This window comes from Cucumis melo, chromosome 3 (assembly GCF_025177605.1).
Source record: "Cucumis melo cultivar AY chromosome 3, USDA_Cmelo_AY_1.0, whole genome shotgun sequence".
NCBI lineage: Eukaryota > Viridiplantae > Streptophyta > Magnoliopsida > Cucurbitales > Cucurbitaceae > Cucumis > Cucumis melo.
In genome coordinates, this window is record NC_066859.1 from 23,397,471 (window position 1) to 23,403,954 (window position 6,484).

Genomic DNA, 6,484 nt, shown 5'->3' on the forward strand with positions numbered 1-6,484 from the left:
GAGTAAACCTAAAGACACCTTAATCAAAATATAACCAACAAAAATTTACACAACTGCAACTCCTAAAGCTTATACAAACTGTGGAGTATCTATGACATACAAGGGTGTATATACATCATAACACAACAGACTCTATGCCCAACTCGAAACACGTACTGACAATCGATAACGGAGCTTCAGCAGACTAAGGCAGTTTATCAGGCACCGGAAACTCGATCTCTACCTGGAAAATGGGTAAAACATTTTGGAAAGGGTGAGCTATAAAGCTTAGTGAGTGACTCAGTTTAAAGCTATAAATTTAAATATAAGAGCACGTGAAAACTTTACACATATAAATCTGTTTATACAAGTCGTAAATGTAAACGTGTAGTAGTAAGAATAGCTTTCTCAAATACTCAGCATGTACGTCATTGAAATCTAGCAAGGCATATCAAGTATATCGAAGCATTTTAACTAACATGACAAATCTACGTTGTGTAGGGTACACCCAATACAACAACGTTTACAAGCTCTACGATGTAGTGGGGTCCGCCCAGAACTTCCATCGTCTTTGTCGTAGTGGGGCCTGCCCAGCACTCACGACAGCATCGTTGTTACGGAGTACACTCAACGTCAACAACGGAATCTAACCAGTGTGCACACGGTAATCTCTAGCCTCAGGCTCAAGATCTTAGTCATGTAGTTAATGAAAATTTCATAAATCATCTAAAAATATTAAAACATGTCTGCTTATAAATCTTACACAGAGCTCAAACTTTACTCAGCTCTTTCATGGAAAACTGTAGTTCTTAAAACAAAACTTCTTACTAATTCATGCTTTGCTTAAAACATTGTGGTTTAAATACTTTCCAAACATTTAATATCCACGTGCTAGCATAAATTTCATTAAGAAATCTAATCTCCAAATGTATACTTGAAAATCATCATGAAATTCAAATACCTTTCATGGCTTCGTAAACAAACATTTATCGCATTCAATCATAAATAACAGTTATGGAAAATATTTCAAAATTGGTTTTGTCACTCACAGTCTTGAGTTAGATCCTTGGTCTATAAGCTTGGTTTAATTCTTCTCGATCTACCAACAACCCAACCGAGTATTAGAACTCTAAACATTCTGGTTTTCTAAAGATATACCTAACATGTCGCACTAAAGATGATGCTCACGAAAACAAAGCATAAGAAATAAAATTCTATTTCAACAACTCTGAAATTTCCAAATTTCTAACATAAACTTCAAATAACTATAACTTCCTCAATACTTAACCAAAATGATGTTCTTTATATCAAAATCTTCATTTTGATGTCCTCTAAACTTACCTGAAGACATGTAAATCTGATTCCCTATGAATAAACTCAGATAACCCTCGAAACAGAACAACTTCAAGAATCACGCGCACACAACCTCTTTAAATTGTCCCTACAATTTAACTTATTTTTAGTCGTTTTTGGTTCACGATTTCTTCATGAAAGTTGTAGTAAATTAAATAAGCTTTCCAACCATACCAAATAGAGATCCTAAATCCACCAGTACACTCTGAAATATAAGAAAAACCAGAGACCTCATGATTTCGTGTGAAAATCAACTGCCGTGTATTCTTCATCAAAAAGCACTCAATGAATATCAGAATTTGCTCCAACTTTATTCATAAAATTTGTTTGAAAATGAGTTAAATTTCAGTAAATGTAAACTTCACCTCTTAATTTCTTTTAAAGAGTTCAAAACGAATTAAAAACCAGTGATGTGCAGAATGAACCAAGATTCAGCCATGGATACACTTTGCTTGAGTTCTCCTTCTCTTCTTCAACCTCAAAATTCTAGTAAAATTCCTCTTCTTCTTCCTTCTAAACTCTCTCTTAAATTTTCTCTGTAAAATAAAGAAAGAGAAAAAATGGAAGATGGATAAGAACCTAAGAAGAAAAAGTTTGGCGGTGAAGGGAAGAGAAGAAGAAGAAAAGAAAAAATGAAAATTTTCTTCTTTTTTTTTTTTTCTTTTATCCTTCCTTTTCCTTTTTTCCTTTATTTTACTTAATAAAACTATTATATATATATATATATATATTTACATTTAATTTCTATTTTCTTTTTTTTCCACATTTAAAGAAATTAAACCAAGAAAATATCTTGTTTACACCTAAAAAAAGGAAAAGAGAAAAAAGTCTTGATTTGAGTAGCGATTCAATCAAAGAACAAGAACTAAAATGGCAACTCTCACTGGTAGCCGCCTTAATGAACAAAGGGCAGAAAGACTTGATGGTGTGACTTCCCTCTCTCTATTGCCTTTGAAAAGGCAAGGGAAACTGTCTGTGGCTCGAGAAGCCTGACCTTATCTTATGACTTGAAATTCTCCTAGTATCATAGTCGAACTGATTTTATGGTAGGCTTTGATCTTTCTTTTCTTGTCCATCTCTTTATTCAATGAGCTTTGATCCTCTTCTATTAATCTAAGGGCTCCTTTGAATTGGAAGGATAAGGACTTCGGTTTCATTCAAATTCTTTTATCCTTATCATTTGGAGTCGAGTTATTTCTAATTTAAAGGCCTTCTTCTAATTAGATAAGGAAGGAATTCGCTTTCAAATTTTGAGATAATTCTTTAATCCTTATCAGTTGAGTTATTTCATAACCTAACGGAGCCTTGTTCATTGACTAGAATTCGATTTTGATCTTTCTTTACTTGTCTATTTTATACATCTCAAAATAGAGTAAAAAATATATATAGTTTAGAAGTGGTTTTCCGCAAATTCTTTACTCCTTTCATTCTTTATATTATTCATGAATCCGTAGAAAAGATACTCATCAAAATTCATGATGTGCCAAGAACCATATTTGAACTGGTGACACGAGGATTTTTCAGTCCTCTACTCTACCAACTGAATTATCCTGGCCATTTTCGACACATTATCCTTCTTTAAATAGATGACTTTGGTCTATTAAAAAGAAAGAGATAAAAGGCTCCGTAAGGAGTTGACCTAGACATAAACAAAGAAATCAAGATCAAGCCGTCTGGAGGCTCGACTAAAAGGAGTCCAAGATTTAAACTGAATCAATGAATAAAGTCAACTAAAAAATTCGACATTCAAATAGCTCGACCGCGTAGGAGGAGTAGAACAAAGGTTCAAAGAAAAGTTTGTATGTCCTTATCAATGAGACTGGTCGATGTTCTTGGCTGGAAAAGAGAGCATGAACAAACTAGCACAACCTGAAAAAGGTGTGAAGGAAAGAGATTTCCCGACCTTCTTTTCCTACTAATGCAAATGCCCTTTTCATCCTTACTTAAACATCTTGATTTCTAATGATAAGAAGAGAATGAATTTGAGCATTGATGTCTCACTTTCAGTTACTAACCTCGTAATGGCAACTCGATTCCCTATCTAGCTTAGTTTAGTCTCTCTCCGACTCTGATTCTTCATCTCATGCTATTTCATGGAAGAACAAAATAAGGATGCCTTGGTCAGAGCTAGTCTGCAGACTCAAAGTAGGTAGGACAGTAGGTAAGAGCAGCTAGTCTACAGAACCTAATACGGTAGATAAGAGCTGGTCTACTGCCGATCCAAAGGAATGTTCTGAAACCAAATATATATATATATATATATATATATATATATATATATATGTAAGCCTCTACTGCAACTGGGCCTGATTCCCCCTTTCTCCCCTAGTCAGCATCTCATGTTATAGATTCAAGGGGTTCTACAACCTATTCCCAGCCTTGAAACCTCTACTATTCTTTCTTTCTTCTTTCTACTTGAGCAATAAATAACCTATCCTAATGGCATCCGCCATCCGCCTGTGGAATGAGGAAGTTGTTGGGGAAGCTGAAGTTGGTCTCATCCCCGTGTTCACTTTTCTTGCTCTTATTTAGAATATTGTGTATTCTAGGATAAACTCCCACTCCGTGATAGAAAAAGGCAGAAGCCAATAAAGAGGTCGTCCCCACCATAAGGCATTGGATGACGAAGGAGACATAAGAAAAGCCCACTACACAGAGGCACCAATGGAACTCAAAATCAGAGAGCTAAAATTAGCGAATAAGAGAAAAGCGTCAATGGAAGCTAAAGGTTCACGCTCGCCCTTGCATTGAGTATAAAGAAAATGTAGCGGTTTGAGACCGAGTTCAGGATTCTTCCTTTGGAAAGGTAGGTTGCAAGAGATTTTTGCTACTATCTCTATCTCCAAGGCAAGAGGAAAGAAGGCTCAATGAAATATGAGTTTCACTCACAAAAGACAAAATGGGTTTCAAGTCCCCACTACCATGAGTGAGTTCTCGCTGCTTGCTTCTACAATACGATCGAGAAGGAATAGAGGTAAGACTTATTGGCAAGGTAAGATAAAGTAATCAAGGGTCATATCTCCAACATCTTTCTCCAAAAATATACTGCACTACGCAAATAAAAAGGCAAAAATTTTCATATTACTCCTTCGGAGGCTCAAAGAATATTGAGAAGCGACTGGGAAGAAGGTGAATATGGAATTTTATGACTCCTAGCGGAGTGGTCCAAAGGAGTTGTTTATATCCATACTAGCTTTCCTTCCTCTCAAATTCCAAATCTAATTTTTTATTCTGGAATATTCTTTTCACCCTTTATTCACTTTGTTGCACTCTTTTTAAGGATAAGAAAGAAAAGGAAGGAAGAAATAGAAAAAGAATAATAATTAGATGTTAATGATTAATTAAAAATAAAAAAACAATGACAAAAAATGCATAACGCTAACACAGTTTGAGTACAATGATATGATGTATGTGTGATAAAAGATTCCAAGGATCGAACGAATTCGAAAAATAAAATTAAAGAAAAAATTGATAAGAAAGAAAAAGATTAAAAAAATCAAATGAATTGAATTAGTGTGAGATTTTTCTACTGAATGATATGTTTAAAAAAAAAGTAACATAATAGGCAACAATTGACCAGATGTTTGAAATAATCCTTTTAATTGCACTTTTTCGATGATTAATGTTGTTACACTTCGGTCTTGAACTCGTTTTAAATCCGGTAATCTGGTACTTAAAGAACAGAACAACAACTGCAAGGTAGATCGTTATTAAAATGGATAGGGTGTATGTTAGCTTTACCTATTAGAGTCGTACCCATATGAGTGTCCTTGGGGATCACCACTCTTTTTTATGACTGTGTAGTCCGACGAGACCACCAGTTTGACATTGACATTGACATAGATATGATTTGAGAGATCTTACGCGATCGCTCACACTTATGACTGTGCAGCTGATGGGACCACCAGTCTGACATTGACATTGACATAGACATGATTTGAGTGATTCGACGGAATCACTCGCAGCCCGATCGTCTTAGGTGTTCCTTTGGGTTCACCAAAGACCAGCTTGTTCCTACGGGATCACAATTTGTAATTTTGTTTTATTTTCTATTTACTTTAAATAAATTTTAATTCTTTTCTTTTAAAGTAAAGTCCATAACTTAGTATAAGAGGTGGATCTTTACACATGAAGACAAAACAAAATGAAGCCAGATTCAATTGGGAAATATTGTAATCGTTGAAAAAAAAATAGAAAAACAAGGGAAAGAAAATACAAAAGATACAACAAAAGGAAAACAAAAGTTGATTGAAGAAGATGAGTTTGATAATAACGAAACTTAAACTGAAGAAGAAATTGACATTGATAGCATTCAAGAACCAGAAGAAGTTGAAACAAAAGGAAGCAAGACAGAAATTAAAGAAATGCAAAAAGAAAATAATGTTAGTCAGCAAAAAAAGACAAAATTCTCAACACAAGGAAAAAACAACAAGAGAAACGAAAGAAGAAAGTCAACTCAAGAATACATTGATACTGCTCCATCCTTCGACCTACAAATTTCACAATATTTTAGAGATGATTTATAATATTTGTAAAGCTTCAAATCTTTAAATTTAACTTTCGAAAATTTCCTTATTTTATACTTGAAAAATCTGTATTCCATTTCACTCTTTATATCCTATAATATCTTGTAAAACGTATGAAGGGATCAATTACATTTAATACCACGATCGTTTATATTCAACAATACCATCGTTTAACCACATAAATAAATAGTCACTTAAATAATATACTCCATGATCGCGTAAATTGTACAACACCATCGTTTAACAACATCTTATAAATGATATCCTACACGATCGTTTAGTTGTCATTTATATTCAACAATACCATCATTTAATCGCATAAATAAATATTCGCTTAAATAATATACTCCACGATCGCGTAAATTGTACAACATCATCATTTAACAACATCTTATAAATGATATCCTACACAATCGTTTAGTTGTACAACATCATCGTTTAACATTATATGTTTTTCCAATCGTTTAACAATGCAATAAATTACATTTTTTAAAAGATCGTTTTGACTTCATTACACGATTATTTATATATATATATATATTAAATAGTAAGGAATGCGATTTCACATTTTAAAAAAAAGCACGCGATACACAAATTGTATAATATTGCCCCTTTGGTAAAAAATA

At 33.7% G+C, this 6,484-nt stretch overlaps 1 long non-coding RNA gene across 1 annotated transcript; it reads right to left on the reverse strand.

Moving 5' to 3' along the window:
- On the reverse strand, positions 1–1,862 carry LOC127148521 (uncharacterized). Its single transcript, XR_007819546.1, has 4 exons — positions 1,698–1,862; positions 1,507–1,537; positions 1,321–1,420; positions 1–223 (listed from the first exon to the last, which is right to left on the reverse strand). It is a non-coding gene; the product is annotated as an uncharacterized LOC127148521 (long non-coding RNA).
- Between the last annotated feature and the right edge of the window lie 4,622 nt (positions 1,863–6,484).